Genomic DNA, 18,616 nt, shown 5'->3' on the forward strand with positions numbered 1-18,616 from the left:
CACAGACCAGCCAGTCATGGTGAGCTACCGGCATGGTACTGTGCAGAAAGGGCGAAGGCGGTGATTGAAAGAGGAGCTGGGGAGCGGTAAGGGGGAGCAGGGAGGGGATTTTACCTCTCTGTACAGCACTGGTGGGACCGACATCCAGCCCCCGTGTCTGCACTGGAGAAGGGATGTTGACCTGCCTTAGGTGAGGCAGTCGTGGACCTCAGCACTGGGCTGGGGGCTGGCACCGTTGCCTCACCATGAGACACATAAACTAAACAGATGGCTCTCTCTCAGGAAGAACGAGAGGTGCCTGCATCACAAGGGCCCTATGCCTGGGCAGGGAGAAGCACTGGGCACCAGGGGTTGATTAATCTGGCGGAGGAACACACTCAGAAATAGTGGCTGGAGGCTGGAGGCAGACTCCTTCGAACGGGGACTTGCACAGGTTTCACAGCGAGGGCGATGAAGTGTTGACGGGTTCTCCATCTCGGCACCAGACGAGGACTGGATTCCCACCTGGGGCTTTAGTCAAACAGATGTTCCTGGACTCTGCACAGAAGGGAGCGGGTGAAGCTGAATGTCCCCTGCTTTGCAAGGCACCAGGCACAACGCTCTCTTCTGGCTTCGGACGCCGTGGGCTGAGGAGACAAGCTGAGGCAGCAGGCCTTGCCAGGGTGGGAGAGATGGTGCTGCACAGACAAGAGGATGCCCAGGTTTTGGTGACCTTTTATTCCCCTCTCTCCTGGAGTTATTAAAAACCCACAGCAGCTAAGTGCCTGCAGCCTTTTGTCTAAAATGGTAATAACCCTCCACAACAACAATGCAGCAGACTTTTCCCTTTTTGATAAGATCATTTTAAAAGGTAACTGCTTATAATAATACAATTTATTCTTTATGGCTTGGGGGCAAGCTACGATCTAAATGAAGCATGTCTTCCATTAGAACCCTACAGAAACAAACTAATAGGCTGCAAAGAAAACCATTTGTAATGTTACTATAATTCACATGATTCATTAAACAGAAATGGAAAATGATAGCATTTTCCCCCGAAAAAAAATCCGTATGGAATTACATGCTGAGATCACTTAGTTGAACTATTTTATTGACTAAGCATCTTGTTGTGCTGATGTGTAGATTATACAGGCCTCCAGCCATTTATTGTTTTCATTTGCTAAAATTAGAAGTGAATTTTTGTTTATGATGATGAGGGGGTGGCGCGGCATGGCCCCCCAGCGCCAGCCTCGCCCCGAGGGACCGTCTCGTCTTCCCCCAAGGGACTCTCGAGCGGCAGCGCCGGTCCTGGAGCAACGGGCACAGCTCGTCACCGAGCTTCCCCCCTGCCAGGTCACTAAATGTCGTTCGAGGGAAGAGAAGCTGCGAGGGAAGTGCGGGGCTGAGAGTCAGTGAAAGGCAGGGAAGCAACCACTTTTCTGCTGCTAAAAATAAGCCCATTTGTGCCGCTGCCGGCGTAGAAGCAGCACACAACACAACACAACACAACAGCAGAGACGCTCGCTCTCTGCCCCGAGAGACCACGCGGTAAGGATGCTGTCCTGGTGCTGGAGTAGGCAGCGGGTGACCGCGGAGATGCGGAGAAGGACATGGCAAGGGAGGCGGTGTCCGGACGGCCTGGACATCGCAGTGTCCTGCTTTGTCCTCGCGCTGGCCGGCGGCCGGGAGACTTGTGGGGGTTTGGGGTAACTCCGCGCCGCGCCCTGGACCCGAGCTTCCCCAGCTGTGCAATGCAGACACCAAGGTTTGCCTTCCCCTGTAAGACCCCGCAGACGTACGCATGAAGTGCTAGGGTTGTCATCTTCGCCACCAGTGAAAATAATGAATTTCAGAAGAGCTGAGGCGTTCGGTGAGAGCTTCAGTGAAGTCGTCATTATAATTATCCCATGGTTTGTCCTTGGACTCTCTCAGGCTGCGACCTTTTACCTGGGAAAACTGATTCTGAGCCCTGAAAATCCCCCACTGCTTCTTTCGCTCAAAGCTACGATTCAATTTAGGGCAAAGACGACTGCTGACCGCTCGGAGATCCGGATAATTGTGCTGGGGCAGCGCTAACGAACGGGCAACTGTCTTGTATGCACGGACCGGTGCCAGCGAGCCGTGTGTCCCGTGTTTCCTGCCAGGCTGGAGCAGAGCCCACGCGTGGCGAGAGCACGGCCCGCTCCCTGGCCAGCGGGATTGGTGTGGACTCCTTACCCCACTCCTGGGAAGACCTCAGTCCTAGGCCAAAGGGATGCTGGGCGAAGCTCTCGTATGTCATAAAAACCCGGGACCCCTCACCCTCCCCGCTCCTTAAACGAGGGGACTTGGGGGTATCCCAAGCAAGACCAGAGAGTCCCACGGGCCGGGAGGTATCTGGATTCACAAGAAGAGACTGGCTCCTATCCTGAAGACTAGACAGGCGAGGCTGGGAGGGGAAACAGCGAAGCAGAGAGAGATCACAGCGTCAGGCAGCACATTTCATCTCGCCCGGCTCGCGGCCTGGTGCTGCAACCTCGCCTTCCCGCGGCGGGTCGTGCCTCGCTGGGCTGCCAGCTAGACGGACGGCGCCGCGGATAGACATCAGACATGAAGGATCTTCCGCGCCAGAGCAAGGTGCCCGCTTTGCCTGTCAGGATTCGGGATGGAGGGAAGCTGTTCTGGAAATGCACACTCAGCCCTCCTGAAGGGTGTTTCCATTGATTAATGTCAGAGAGGAGTGAGGACGCCATTTAAACGATTTCAGGAAGGCAGCACGCGGAGCAGGTTTTAATGCCATTTCCGACAGCCCCCGTGGTTGTGGCCTTGAAGCGCTGCTGGCTAGACTCCATCTTCCACCGGCCATTTATCAGTTGTATCGCACAGCCGAGAAAGAGATATTAAAAGCTATTGCAGATGAGTCCATGCTGACCTTAGCACTGATGAATGTATTTGTGAGCACTAACCAATCTGACAATCTGGCATTCATCAGTGCAAAATCAATCTGAAGGATACAATGTGTTGCATCTCCTTTAACATTGATAGAGGATGCTAGGATTGACAAAGGATCCCCGCAGCTGCTATTTATTGCATAAGGAAGAGCACACTCGTTCTGTACGTTTCTTTTATCTTTTCTTCACTCTTCTGCAGCATGCTGTACATCAAGAAGAAATAAGGCAGGCGGTGGGATCTGGGCATTTGTGACAATCTTGCACATCTCCTTATGAATCTGACAATTCCATCAGCGTCTCCACTTCCACCCTGTGCAGCAGCGCAAAGCTAACGCTGCACTAATGAAATGTAACTTTTTGCTGGCATCATTTACATTTTGCTTTATTAGACAAAAGTCAAGTAATTAATCAGTTGATTGCTTAATTCAAAATTCAGTCAATTGCAATTTAGACTTCATCACTATGCTTTCCACATGATGAAATCAGTTTGATAAATTTGATTCTTTTTTGGTTGCTTGGCTGTGAATAAATAAAACAAAAGTGGGGGGGAGAGGGGAAGAAGCCAGATGCCTCTGAATTTCACATGCGAGTCAGAGCAGATTTCAGGGCCCTGGCTATCTTGATAGTGAGACACCGCTACATCTCTCCATGCATATACACATACAGACAAGGGGCCAACGCGGCTACACCCAACACCCCCGTACATATACATACATATATGCCTGTATACATATAGACACATATATACATATACTGTACATGTATGCCTATATACATATAGACACATACATGTATACACACACACACTTGGTCCACCCCAATTAGATTGCGATCCGAGAACCTGGAGGGTCTGGGGCTGCCCTCTGCCCCCACCTCCCATTGACCTCACCTGGAGTTTGGGTGCTCAGCACTTCTGCAAACTTGGACCTGCAATCCCAGCGGGTGAAATCCCCCCACGATGCAGAGGGCCACCAAAGGATGTTACATGCACACCACAAATCCCCCAAAGCCTGCGTCAAGGGCCAGAAGCAAGTCTTGCATCTGAAGTGGCAGAAGACACCTTGGCAAAATTGTTGTTGGCCCTGCATGGGAAGACTAGGATGAGTAGCTTGTCATTACCCAGCCCTGCACACTCCACGTCAGGCCCCCGTGCTCCAGCGTGCAGGGGCACGGGGGCGCTGGCTTGTGGCAGACCGCTCTGGAGGGCCGCGGGAGGCGCAGAGCTAGAGGGAGATTTGCAGCTAACCAGCGCATGGCTGGGAACTCCTGCTCTGAAGTTCGCAGGTGGGACAGAGAGACCTTGAAGCAGAGAAGGAAAAGCTTTCCAAGCATGGATGAGCTGCACTACAGGCTAGCTCCAAAGAGCTATTTAGGCACCGACTCCAATTTCAGTGGGTGAAATACCTAGGTACAAATTAGGTGTTCAAATGCTTTTCTGAACCTAGCCTTTAGAGCACAAACACAACAAAAGGGACCTTGCAGGGCTGCACTTTCCTGTTCAGACACTGAACATGGCTGCACAACCACAGCTCCCCTTTGCAAGCTATACAAGGAGCTGGCTCTTGTTTAAGCCGCTCCCTGCGGCTTCGTGGGGCTCAGAGAGGCTTTTCCTCAGCTCTCAGCTTGCTCGAGAATCCCTGGTGAGCGCAGCGGAGAATGCTTTGCTCTTTAGAGGAGCCAGCAAGTGGGAGGCATCTCCCCATTATCACCCTCAGGATAAGAAGGCTCCTTCTGCAGCGCACTCCAACGCGGGAGGAGGTCTTCTCAGGACTGTGCTCTTCAATTCATGGGAGCGCGCGTCAGGGCAATCAGGAGAAAAATGCTGCTTTTACCAGCTAATGTTTTATTATTAGTTTGCATTACTCTCCAAAACTCTCTCCAGTGGAATTGTAATCTGGTAAACCTGGAGCCCATGAAATGAGATTTTCAGTTCTGTGAGTTAGCAATAGGGATAATACATTAAAGCAGATTTACTCCCCATATAAGGGTGGTATCGACTAGAGCTCTGATAAATTAACCTCAAGCAGCTCTGCGCATAGCAGAACACATCTCACCCACCAGCCCAGTTCTCCTCCACCTCACTTTATTTTATCTGCTCATTGCATTTGAATTTGCAATATTATTTGCACCACAAATAAAATGACCTGGGATTTTGCATCTAGAGAAAGGGGCGTGAATGCTGCCTCCCACTAAGACCCGGAAGGAAGGTCAGGAGGAGGCAGCAATGCCAGGGTTGTTCGTTGTACGTGTTTCATGAGCGGGCTATGGGGCCGGCCTTCTCCCCCAAATCGGCAGGTCGACGCCTGCACAGCTTCCACTCCTGGTCCCCGCTGCGTAGCTCCCCTGCAGCGGCTCTGCACCCTGCCCCTCGCCGCCCAGCTCTGCATTTGCTGGTCCTTATCCAACGTCCAGGGCAGAATCCCCGGAGGCGCCGACGGCTGGTGCAGGGTGTGCCAGCCGGGCTTTGTTCACAGAGAAATGCACCCATGTCCTAAAGGAGGCTCTTTCCAGGTGAATGAAGCATCTTTTGGACATCTCGAGGCTGTGACCTCTGCTTCTAGGAAGAGCCTGGTCTCTGCAGCCTCCTCAGGAGCCTGATTCTTCTCCAGAAACAACCCTCATGACGGGCGGACGACCGTTTCTCCGGGGCAGCTCAGCATTTGGACATCGTTTCCCCTCTGATCTGGAACAGAACTGCAGAGCTTGGACTCTCCGTGTGAATGGGAAGGAGGTCTCTGCTCCGGGGGCTTCCTGGGGCCAGGGACCCTGGACGTGCTGGGACAGCAGGCTGCAAAGGTGCTGCAAGCTTGGGAGCCCGCCCAGCCCACCGGAGCGGGTGCGGAGGAGCCAGGCTGGCAGCTACAGCAAACCCAAACGTCCTGACCCGGAGAGCTCAGCAAGTTCAGGGGGGTGGGCACGAAATACAGCGCTCCAGGGCATGGTGGTGGGCAGCGTCACTGCTGGCCGCCGCAGCCAAGGCCCAGGCCCCGACGGGCAGCTGCGCCCGCTCCTTTCAGAGCCACGGCCCTGCGCCGCACGCAGGCAACGACACCCATGCAAAGCTAGTATAAAATACTAGCAAACCAGAACCAGAGCGGCTGACGGCCCTGGTCTCCAGGGGCACCAGGCTGTCATGAAGTGCACCCCACAACCAGCCCCGGCGGCGAGGGCTCGCCTCCCCTGCGCAGCAGGCATTGCCCATTCCTGGAGAGCTGCGGGCACCTCCGACGCTGCGCTAGACACCATGCACCAGGGAATGCACCCCCGGCTGGGAAACCATGCCGGGACCCAAAGGAAACACGCCTGCAGGCCTCTGCATGACTGACGCTCGCTATAGCCAGACAAACGCAGCCAGGACGTGAGCGGCGTATCTGCACGGCAGCCTGAAGAAATGACGGCACCGTCAGGGGTCTTTGCATCTTGCTGAGGGACCCTGTGATTTTTTTCCCAGGCTATCCTTGTCTTCCCTTTCCCTTTTTCCTATTGTCATTTCTCTTCAGCCTCTTGCTCTTTCCTTAGGTTGCGTTTATTGTTTCCTTGGGTCGGCACGGCCCCGCTTGGCGGCTGCCTCCTGGCGCAGAGCTCATCGGGGATGCGAGATGTGATACGAGGGTGGTTTGAACAGCGGGGGCTGATTCCCCACCGACTCCCCATCCCTTCGCAATTAGCCCAGGGCTACGACAGCACTCATCTGAGCCCAAGCCACTTTCTTATCCGCGACGATCGGATTGACTTCCAGAGTCGCTGGTTGGTGCCAGTCGAGTGTCACGGGCCAGCCGATCGCTGTCGTGTCTGCTCGCCATGCAACGCTTTCCCCAGTCTGCTGCGTGATGTTATCGAGGCATCGCCAGTGTTTTACCTGTCGCTGCTCAGCCTTGTGATCCTCCTAAATAATAGGACTCTCAACCAAAAATGGCAGCTCTCTGTTATCCGTGCTGACACAGGCATGCCTGAGGAGGGCTGACCGGGACAGGCTGCAATGCACCGCACGTGACAGATGGCTTAGAAGATGCACTGCTTTGGGGACGTTTCGGCTGTATGCATGAGCTCGTCACCGGGGGCCTTGAATGATGCGGACAAGACAGATTTCCTCAGCAAGGGGTGCGTGCTGGAGGAAAGCTGGGGTTTTTTCTTCCAAGAACTCTTCATCTCTCTGCACCTGATGGGCCAGATTCGCAGGTGATGCTACACTCGCAAGGCATGGGAGGAAAACATAGTGTGGAGGCCAATTTCTATGTCGGATGTCACTGGAAACAGCAAGCAGAAGCACGAGGTTTAAAAGGAATTGTGAACAGCACCACGGCAGCAGCTTATATCTGCAAAATGCTTGTTACCGGTGTAGAAATGCAACTTTGGAGACAGCTACCAAGACTTGCCAGGTTTTCCTGGCTTGGACATTTATAATGCAGACTATCAGGGAGCTGTGCACAGTGACCTGCAGTCCTCAGGTGCTCATGTGGAGCTCAGACTAGTGTACGTACACCTTTGTGTATTTGTATTCGTGGTATACAGTTGACTCGTGTCACACTTATTTACTTGAAGGTTTTAATGGGTTATAATTTAAGAAGGCCAAGACCAAATTTGCATATTGATTTGACATTTAAGTATATGATTAAGTAAAAGCTACTGAGGTCATCACTTGACTAAATTGGCTTAATGAGTGTTGATTACACTGTACATGTTAATTTGATGTAGTGGGTTCGTTCTATCCATCTTACTTTTGGATCCGTTATCACCCCTGTTCAATTATTATTGATGGGAAGCGGGGAGGATGCCAGCGCCACGGGCGTGCCGGCACTGATGGATCCCCGGTGCCCGGTGCGATCCGAGTGATTGAGACCATCTATCATACCGCGTTTTCTTCGCGTGAGGAAAGGCCTGGCCCTCGTCTTCCTTCCCGCTTTGCTCCAAGCATTGCTGTTAGTCTCGAACCGGGTGGACTAAAAGCAATGGCCACGTCCTCCGGACGGGTGCCGTCCCCCAGGGACTGAATTTCACCCTCGGCCCTCACCCTGGTGACTGGCTCACCGGAGGCGCTGCAGGATTTATCCACCTGGACTTCAGCTTGAGTTGAAACACGGGGAGATATCCGTGGTTTCCAAGACCCACGACCGTTTCTCTGCATGAGGCTGATTTGCCTTCAGAGGCAGGGACGTGGGGAGCTGTGTCTTGGTTGACATGTCCCCCAGCCCGGGCAACGAGGGGCTAGACCCACGGTCATCCAGGACTTTTAGGTACCTCAGTGCCTCCGAGGACCTCGGGCTCAAGGAAACCTCTTGCTGTTTCAGGACTTGAACCCCGGGCTCCCGAATCCTGGTCCAGGACCATCATCCCAAAGCCACACTCGAATCTCTTTGTGTCTCAGTTTCCCCCCCTCCAGCGTGGGGCTAGCTGTACGATCCACTCTGGCTAATTATTTTGACATCCATAGATGAAGGCTATTTCCTCCTGCAAGTGCAGATTATTATACCATTAAGACCTTTTCTTTCTCTCAACAATTTTTTTCCAAACCCATAAGTTCTACCATTAACAATAAAAAGGGCTGAACTTTCTTCCTTTGCTAAGTGACATGAATGACAGGGTATTTCCATTCTCACCTCCGTTAATGAGAGCACATTTATCACTCTCACGGATGCCTGTGAATGGGTATTACCTTTGGCAGTCATATCAGTGGAAAGGTGGTACGGCTTTCCTCTCTCCCTTGGCTTGTGAAGGGGAGAAAGCAACGTAAGTATATATTATACTGACACACAGTTGTTCATTTTCTCACATAATGGGTGAGAAAAAGTCAAATATTATAAACCATAATGAAATTTGACCTGATCTTGTAATTTCAACCTCAAGCAACTCGGAAACGCACATCAATAGCCCAGCGTTCCCTAATTATGCCCATATAGATACGTGACTTGAGACTTTAAAATTCCCGCAGAAAATGATTTATAAAGGACGTGCCTATCTTTGCCCCGTTCATTTAGCAAGCGTGCTGGCTCTCATTAGGCTGCGCATGTGCCTGGGACCCCTGCGCACACTTTGCCTAGATGGGACCCACAAGAAGGAAGTCAAGATTTAAAAGTGCTGCTTCGGCTCCCGGGGGAACATCACAAACAGCCGCAGGATTCGGGGTGGAGGAGATGACGGGCGATCCGGGGCTTCGGGCACCAGCCGAGATGCTGCAAAATCATCCTTGCATCCTGCCTCCTTGCGATGTGACCTGAGGAAAGTGGCTTCATTTCTTTGTGCTTCTCCATCTCTACAGCCTGGCGTCTGCCTCGATTTGTGGCCGGAGCCGTCTCTTGCCGTGCGCATGGCCCGCAGGGCCCTGAGCACCGCGGCTGGGCTGTTTTCAGCCCCTACGGTCACTCCTGTGCCGACAGCACAGGCGGCCGGCAGCGTGGTGCCACGGCCTGGTGCAAAGGGCGCCGACGCCAGCGGGAGGCTTTCCACTGCCTGCAAGCGCTTTGCCCAGCTGGGGCCTAGATAAAGGTAGATGGAGCAGGACTTTCCCCATACACGATCCTTTTGGGCTTGTGGCATTTAAACACGGCGTTATTCTGCTGACGCAGGTTGGGGTGGGGAGACCTCGGTTTCCCTTTGACTCGTGACTTCCGACGGGGAGGACTGGGAGCGCTCCGTCCTGCCTGGCCCCCGCGCTAGCGATCCTTGCCCCGCACGGCCGGCCGGGAAGGGGGGCAGCCTCTTTCCGGGGCTCCCCCCCACTGCAGCCCTTCGAAGCCTGCCGTTCTGCAGGCGAGGAGCCCACGGCCTGGCCCCGCACCTCGGCCCGCCGGCGGGAGATGCACCATGGCTCTCGGAGGAGCCGCTCCGGAGGGAGCAGTGGTTCCATGTGGAAAGAGCTTCGACGGCGTGTGCCATTAATCTAGCGCAGTGAATTACTCAGTGGCTCAGAATAACGAGTGATTGAACATGGGCTGGCATCCCGCAGCTCTGGCACCCGGTCCCGCCTCTGCCAGACCCTGCGTCGTGGGGGCGCGAGCAGCTCGGTCTGCTTCCCCGCGCGCCGCAGGCGACGGGGCCGAGGACCCGAGCAGCATCCGCTGGGAGATGGGCCTGTTCCCCAGCGGGTGCAAATCAGCTCGCATGGAGGACTGCTGATTTACACCAGCCGAGGGGCTCACGGCCCACCCGAGCAAGGGAAAATGGCAGGGGCATTTCCCACATAAATCTTTTGGCAAACTTTTGCAGAGGACGTGATGTTAGTATGACTATTATTATTATTACTGCGTTCCTGTCTCCTCCTCATTCCCACGTGACGTTTCCAAAAAGCGCTGCCCAGCCCCGTCCTTCGGCCTCCACCCTTGGCGCCAGAGGAAACCGGATGCACGCTGGAGCGCGGCACGCTGTAGCCGCTGGGATACCACGGTGATGGGTGCCGATATAAAACCCTGGCTGGATTAATACATAAATAGATGGGTTCCCCTGGCACATCACTGATCAAGCTGCGCATGCAGCTGGGAAATACGATTCCAGATAAATTAACAGGGTAATTTGGATACCTCAGGGGATAATTTCCCCTTTACTTGTTCTGTAAATCATAGTCCTGATGGGGCTGCTAATAACGGCACCTCCTTTGGTAGATGCAGGAAAGCAGGGGATCTCTCTTTCCACGCTCCCTCCGGTACCGTTCGATCTCGGCGACATCCCTCACGGGAAAGTCCGCTTCTCCGTTCCAGACGACTTTGCTGCGCTGCCCGCCGATCTGCCCAGCTGGGAGCAAGGACCGGGCAGAGAGGAGAGCAGCGAAGCCGCGTTGGCTGCAACGATGGGGATCGACAGCCCTGGGGTAATAGCCCGGCTGGGCGCTCGGCTCAGCCCCCCGCAGTCCCCAGGCCTCTGCTCCGCCGACTCCCCTCTGCCCCGGCTCCGCACCTGAGGGCAAACCTGGTGCAAACCTCACAGCCTGGTGCCGTCTTAACAGAGCACCTGTGCGGGACCAGGCTGGCAGCCCACGAGTTAAGGACGCTCAGGCAGTCGCTGATCTGGGGGCGTCCGGGGAAGTGCAAGACACCTTTGGCAGTTTTGCAGCAAGGCCGTGCCAAAGGCAAACCTCCCTGCTTACCGCTCTGCAGTTTGGAGGGGACGTTGTGCCCGCTTTCACCGCCCTGTCAGACTCAAGGCAGCTAATGCAAGTCTAGAAGTTTCTTACCATTTCCTTTATAAAATTCGAAGCTAATTAAGTGAACAGCAAACTTTATAAAGAGAAAAAAATCTTTGGGCTTGTCTGTCACTATACAGATGCCAGGAAGGTCTTATACCATGGCCAAAACAGCTTTTGCGTGGGATAAAATGCAGTTCCTTCTCCTCTCCAAACATTCATATCATGCTGAAAATGTGCATTGTCCTTGGGTTGCAGAAACTCCTTTTTGTGCCAGGCAGACTAAAAGGTACCATTATTTTTAGCCCTCGGTCTCCCGTTCCCAACGCAGGGGTTGTAAGCTCAGAGGCCCACATTAGAAAATGTGATGTTTCTTCAGGCAAGATGCAAAGTTCCCATTGGAGAGACTGGGGATGATACACCCCATTGATCTATGACTGTCAATTATTCACTGGTTTGGAAAAATGAATTATTGAACAAAGCCTGGCATTTTGGAGCTCTGCAGTGGATGCGTGCAGGCAGCTGTACTCGGAGCAGGCAGGTGTCCTTTTCAGCGGAGCAATGAGCTCCCTGCGTCTTTTTCCGGCAATGCCTCGAGGTCATGGGCCCAGCGTCACATTCTGCTTGAAAATCCAGAGGGCGAAGAGCTGGAGACAAAGCTGCCTGCAAACTGCTGTGCTTTTGCTTCCTGAATACTTTTGCATGCATGAGAAATGTCACTGCAGTTTGGGTTTTTTGTGCAAAAATTTACTAGTTGCCATGACCTGGATTGTGGTTTGTGCTGTCCGCTACGGCAGTCCTCTGAGGCCCCAGCTGAGTTCAGGCCCTGCGATGCTATACAAAATACAAAAAGAAAATGCAGCCACTGCCCCAGACGAAAAAATGGTGCCAATCTGAGGTTTGACACAGTGGCAAAGTCGATGGGTTCAGATGCCCGCTCGCTTCTGCTTCCTACCAAGACAGCACTGGACATGGGCGCCCTTCCAGTAGAGCGGGCCATTATTTTTTCAGTGAACAGAAAACCGGGCAAAAAGTGGGGCTTTTGAGGAGGTCGAAACCATGTATGCAAGTGAGCTGCCTTTGGAAAGTGGTGTTGGCCAAAAGACAGGGGAAGAAATTTTGAAACTGTCAAAACATTTCATTCTGACAGTTTTAAGTGAAATGTTTTGCTGCAGAAATGCTGAAGTGTTTTATTCTGACGTTTCCAAAATGAATCTTTCCAACTTTCCATCCTCAAGGTCATTTTTCATGTAAAAATTGACATGCCTTAAAATACATATCTTTAAAAGTAGGTGACTGGATTTTTCACTCTTTTCCATCTCTTCAAAAATTCAGTGGGTTTGTTTTGGCCTGACTTACACCGGTGTCCGCCCCCCTCTCCCCCATTTTTTCACTGAACCAAAAGACCCTTCATTTGCCCAGCTCTCATCTGGATTTCCTGGGGGCAAACTGCTTGGCAGCGGGGTGGTTTCCCAAAGGAAGCGGTGCAGCTCCCTCCTTTGGGACTTCTAGAGCTGGACAAAGGACTCGACGGTAGGTCCGCGGACAACCCTGTGCTCACTTCTGGAGCTGGCTTAACGAGCTGTTGGCGAAAAGGGCTCTTTCTTACCGCTATCTCAGCTGACCTGGGAATGAAGGAGCACGTGCCAAATGGAGAAGAGGCAGGGTAAGCAAGGCCACAATTCATAATGATGAACAAAGTCAGTTTAGTCCCGGTGCAACCCATTTAATGAGCAAGCGAGTTAAAATCCATTGCCGCTGAATTGCTGAGTTCGTCTGATGTTTTTCCCACGGAGCTCATTAAACCTTTTTATATAACGTTGCTGCTGCCGCACTCCCCAGATGTTCTCCTCATTGTGGGCTTCAGCCGGTGCTTGCCAGCACTTCAATAATTCCCTTTTTTTCCCCTGCCTTTCATTTAAAAAAATAATAAATAAAAATCCCGATTCAACAACCTAAGTGGCTTAATAAGGGGTAAGTGAATTGTGTATCTCCTTCTCTGAAGAGTCCTGTGCATTTTGTGTCTTAACAACAGTGTACATTTATCTGGAAAAAAGTCTTCTGGTTGTTCTCAGCTTGAAGAGACTGACAGCTCCGCAGCACCCTCGCAATGAAAATATTCAGCACGCAGTAGATTGTCAAATCAATGAAGGCAGCCGCCGCCTGTTTAATAAAGGCTGATGCATTCCACTTTGGTTATTGCACTGGAAGCCTACCACCAGCTAAGCCGTAAAGAGCTTCAGGGCTTTTTTGGAGGGGAAAAAGAAGGAAATGACTTTAGTGCTAATGAAGGATGCCCTCCTCCGTGTCCTGGAGATGCCTCGGGTCTGTATGGAGCGTGCGATGGCCTCTTCTTCCCACGCGGCCACCCCCTTGCGTTCCTCGCCCCTGCTCTGCAAAGATCGCTTGTGAAGCTTGGTGCTCCTCCAGGCATTTTCGGCGCGTGGTCCTGCTGCTGGGGTGCTGGCCCTCGCGCTGCGGGCTTCTGCGCCGCGGAAACTTGCTCATTAAAACCGGGACTCGCATCTCTGGCGCCCTGCTCGGAGTGGCTCCTCCAGAGCCAGGACCTTCTGCTCTTACTGACCGGATCCATGTCTAAGCTAACGAGCCGTAGCCAAAATGCTCCATAGGTGAGAGCCTCCAACAGCCTCCGCGGGCGACTCCCCGAGTCCGTGGCTGGAGGGAGCTGGCGGAGCTCCTCGTGGCACTCGTCCTCTTAAGTCTGCCACACGCTTGTGTAAGCCTCACCCTGAGACTATATACGAGCATCCAGTTTTCACCAAAGTTTTGAGGGGTTTCCATAGTAATGACGGCTTTCCTTGTTGATTTGTGACTACTGGAGCACATTGGGTGCGTCTACGCGGGCGCATTTCCTGTACAGTAACTGAAACTACTGCGCAGTGCAGGCATGCGTCTACACGTGCATGACCATACTGCGCAGTAAATATGGCAACTTATGCCGACTTGACCGTAAATTGGATACCTGCATGATGCAGCTATCAAATTTATGCCTGATTAGTTACTGCACAATAACGCATGTGTAGACGCCTTACTGCACAGTAAGACTGTGGGTGTGGACTGACTTAGGACTAACTTGATCCCCAAGGCAGTCCACACACAGAGTGAGTTAACGTGCCTGCACTAATGCCTGCGTCTTAGACACCGGCCTATTCCCACTTACTGCGCAGTAATTTATTGCGCAGTAAATTTAAGCTGGCATAAATGCATGTGTAGACACACCCATCAAGAACCAAATATTAAATAAATAATTCAATTCAAGACTTTTGCTTTTCTTTTCTTGGGGTGGGAGGGGTTGGAAGATGGGGACACACCGAAGGCCCAGTCTGAAGGAGGCCGGTTAGAGAGGCCAACCCCAAAATACTTTGCAGCCTGGTGGGGCTAGCACAGCCTGCAGATGTAGGAACACAGGTCTGACCCTGGTCAGGAAGGAGAGACGTGAACCCGCCCTGCTTGGCCCGTGATCGAAGCGTCCACCCCTCCCCTTCGTGCTCCCAACCTGCCCCGAGCCCTGCCCGGTTGCAGCTGATACCGGGGAGGGCGGCCCGCCGAGGCCAGGTCCCGGGGCTGCTTGGGCCTGAACAGGCCGGTGTGATGGACCTCCCTCCCCTGGATGCTCAGGACCACCAGCTGTCTGTTAAAAGCTCCAGGGGACCGTGGGAGCGATCATGCCTGGTTAATGCTGCCGCCCTTCTCTGGCAGACTAATCGGTGGGAGAATGCCACGGCTACAGGGAGCGGTGGGTTCAGACCGGCCAGGCAAGATGCTGAAGCCTCAGAGACCAGTCTAATGAATGATGCAAATCCTTCCATTAAGGATAAACTTTTCAAGTGCTGCTGGAGTCCTGGGCGCGCGCAGTAATTGCCTTGAAACAAATTATTTAAAGCTTGAGAGATGCACATCAAGGGTCTCCACATTCGTGTCTGCTGCAAAGACACACGAGCTGGATTTGAATCTTTATGTTTTTGCGGCTGCTGTTTAAATTTCATGTCCTTAACCAGGATTCATTTTCTGTCCCTGCTCCTAAAGCGTCTGCTTCCTTTTCACTAGCCCCAGGTCTGCACAGTCCCTTCCCATCTCCTGTAATTTTTTTTCTCATGTTCTTTGTCATTTGGCATTTCATTTAGAAACCTCTCTCCTTCCTGAATTGCAATGCCTCTGCTGCCAGGGGCCGAGTGGGAGTCTTCGGTAAGCTGCTTCTTCCCCTTCTCGTAAGCCTGGAGGGTTGTTTCCACGCACCTCGCGAGCGCTGCCCTACATCTGTGTGGCTCCTGGAGCGGGGCCCAGGTCTGGCCCTTTCTCCTTGCGACACGGCTCGTTCGTGTTACGTTCATCCTGGAGGACGCCCGCAACAGCCGGTGCGGGAGGTGTCGTACGGGCACCTCCTGCCCCAAAGCGCTGCTACGCTGCCAGCCATCGAAGAGGCTGCCTGGACTGGAGCCCTGCAGCACGGTTGCTGGGAGCGAGACGTGGGTCAGGGAGGAAGGAGATGGGACTGGTGGGAAGGCCGTGAGGTTTGTCCAGGTGGCTGAAAGCAACCCCCCGCCCCGCTCAGCAGACTGGGATCTGCTCCAAGGAGAAGTCTGTAGAGACTCCCCGGGGCAGACCAGACTCCCACGCCGCATGGGGTTTCTGCTCCCCCTCGTGCATGTACTTAAGTGCGTGTTAACTGTTTGCACCCTTGCCACGGCTTCGTGCTACCCAGAGTTCAGCATCGTTTGAAAAGAAAGTGCCCGTGATCTGCATTGAAACAATCCCGTTCCCGCAGTAATTTCCTACCGCCGAGTCTCGGTGAAATCGGCTGCCTGGGAACATCTGTCTGCAGAAGGAGCACCTTCCTGCCACGGTCTGACAGGGAGAACTCATTTTTCATCCCCGGCATTAGCACGCTTAATGTGACACGTCTTCTGGCGAGAAAAACCCTGCGGTTCACACAAACCGCTCCCTGGCTGTGCCGCTCTGATCTCCAGTGCAGAGTTTAGTGTATTTACTAAAGGGATCACCTCTGACAAAACCCAAATTGGATTCAGCTCCTGCTCCTGCACATCAGTGACAGGATGAGTGATCAGGGTGGAAAATGCAAACTCTGCATTTACCAAAGGAAGGCTTTCTTTCTCCTCACTTTCCCCCCAGATAGCTCTTTCTCTGTTATATACAGGCTTTGGAGGACAGTGCGCCAACCAGCAGCAAACACTGGCAGTGCCCAGTGCCACCCTGTACCGTGGCAGGCCCCCGTCCCACGCGCCACCCGACCGCTGTCCACGGCTGCTGAGGAACAGCCCATTATGGATGATGGATTAACGTCCCTGCAGGTCTTCATCCTCGGGCCTGCGAGGCAGGGGCTAGGTTAGGGCTGAGCCCACACAAACGCTGCCCGCTGTGCCACTGCTTGCTGGCGTCTCCTCCTCCGACTGCAGCAGTTTGCTCGTTGTTCCCGTCCCCGGCTCAGGCACTTCCACCTCCTCCTCGCAGGGCTCACGTGCCCCGAACAGGCCCGGATCTCTGCTCCGGCCGGGGAGAGCTGCTCTCTCCTCCTGACCGCAAGCATCACGTGGATTTGCAGCCCCGGTCTGAGAAGTCTCCTGCGTCGCTGCAGCCCGTCCTGTGCGAGCCTCTGAGCGACGGTCACAAGGGCCAGGCGAGTCTCGGGGGCTCTGTCCTCAGCCTGTTCAGCCACTCGTCACCTCTCTGAAGTAGGACATGGAGGAACCGAGCATCGTGGGGATCAGCACGTTCAACTACCTCCCCAGGGGGTTGCATTCACGTGCCCGGGGATGTGCAAGCTGGAGGCCGCGTAGAAAAGAAAAGGGTTCGTGGCATTGGGGCAATACAAAGCAGCACGTCTCATCCCAGGCAAATCTTCACGTGCACGTGCACAACTGCCACCCGTTCACAGCTGCATACACACTCACACACCAAGACAGGGATGTCGATCCTCTGCCCTTGCGTAGCAGTGCTAGCCCTAGGTCTCCAGGCACAGCTGCCCTGCACCGCCCCAGGCAGGTAGATGTCACATAGGGTGTCTGGGGAAACTGAGGCATGGGTCACTGTGCTCAGAAGGCCGTTTCCTGGTGTTCCCCATTCTCACTATCATGAGTGTCAAAGCCAGGGTTTGGGTGATGACGTGAGACTCAGCCTTCACTGAAAAGAGAAAAGCAAGTCTCTAGAAGAGACCCTGAGTGTGTCCTCAAGGCCCAGAAACCAGATGGGAAGAAAAAGGACCCACCGTTTATCATCCCTAAAAAACCAGCCAGGCTCCTGGCTTCTGGGGCCAGCCTCATACGTGCAACAGAGACCCTTCCCTTCTGCCGGGAATGACCGACAGCGCCGCTCTCGTGACATAAAGCGCCTCGTGCCGTGCACACGCAGCAGTCCTCTCCTCAGCCTCTTCGCGCCCCCGCCAGCCCGCTCGCGGCCGCGTACCCGCTCCGGCTCTCCCGGCCCGCGGCACGGTCCGCACCAAACCGCGACGACTTCCAAGTGCAGCCCCTCCGGCTGCTTCCCGAGCAGCGGAGACGCAGCCGTAACCGTAACAGCAGAGGCGTGTTTTGTGCAAAACGCGCTGCTGAGTTTTATGACATTTGTATTGGAAGCAGGGATGGGGGGAGCCGGTACGGATTTTCTTTTTCTTGGCATTTGACAGCGCTGCAAGGGCCAGCTGCCGCCGCAGAACGCCCTGGGTTGGAGGCATCTGCCCTTTGCATCTGCTAAGACCTCCCCGACACGTGCAGCTCCCTGCCCCGCGCCTCCAGGACCTCCCCGCGCACGGGCCTCCCTAGCACGAGGACTGTCTTGTGCGCAGTCATCGCTCTGCCGTGATTTTTCGTGGGAATCTCGCTCCGGGGAAAGGGGCGAGGAGCTGCAGGCGAGCTCTTGGCAATGCCAGGCCCCAGGGACCGACGGAGCAACAAGACGCAACGCGGCTGCGCGGCGGAGAGGGAACACAAGGAGCGAAGGTCCCTGGGGCTGAGGCCCAGATCCTGCGAACGACTTGCGAGGGTGTCAGCGCCCGGCCCGAGAACACAAGCAGTGGCACGGGAGGCGCGTGGCCCAAAGCACACGTGAGAGCCATCTTCGCTCCTCCTGCCCCAGCCGGAGACCACCTCAGCCAGAGCCTGCCGTGTGCTTGCTGCCAGCTGCCCGTGGGGCTGCAGCCGGTCAGCAAGCTATTGCCGGTTTGCACCACGTGGCAGGATCTGGCCCTGAAACCGAACTGGAGCGTCGGGGCGTGCGGAGCACAGAAGCAAAGTGAAGCCAGCCCAGTCTGATAGCCACTGGTCCGCCCGCACCTCGGGGGTCAAGACACACGGGTTTCCTTAGCCAACAGCATACACCAGGCCCCTTTATAGCTAGGCACAGCCTCTGGCATGAGGCAAGAGCCGGGCTCGAACTCAGGACGCCGCAGCGACTGTGCACCACGGCAGGCTGTCTCAAGGCTAAATGGGGGAAGATGGGAGGGCGCGGCAGGCAGACGGAGGCTGTAGAAGAAACTGGCTAGAAATCAATGGGAACTTCGGTTCCTGGCCATCGGTGGAGACGAGGGCACGCACCGAACAGCTCACCCGTGCCTTTTATT

Source organism: Alligator mississippiensis, chromosome 6 (assembly GCF_030867095.1).
Source record: "Alligator mississippiensis isolate rAllMis1 chromosome 6, rAllMis1, whole genome shotgun sequence".
Lineage (NCBI taxonomy): Eukaryota > Metazoa > Chordata > Crocodylia > Alligatoridae > Alligator > Alligator mississippiensis.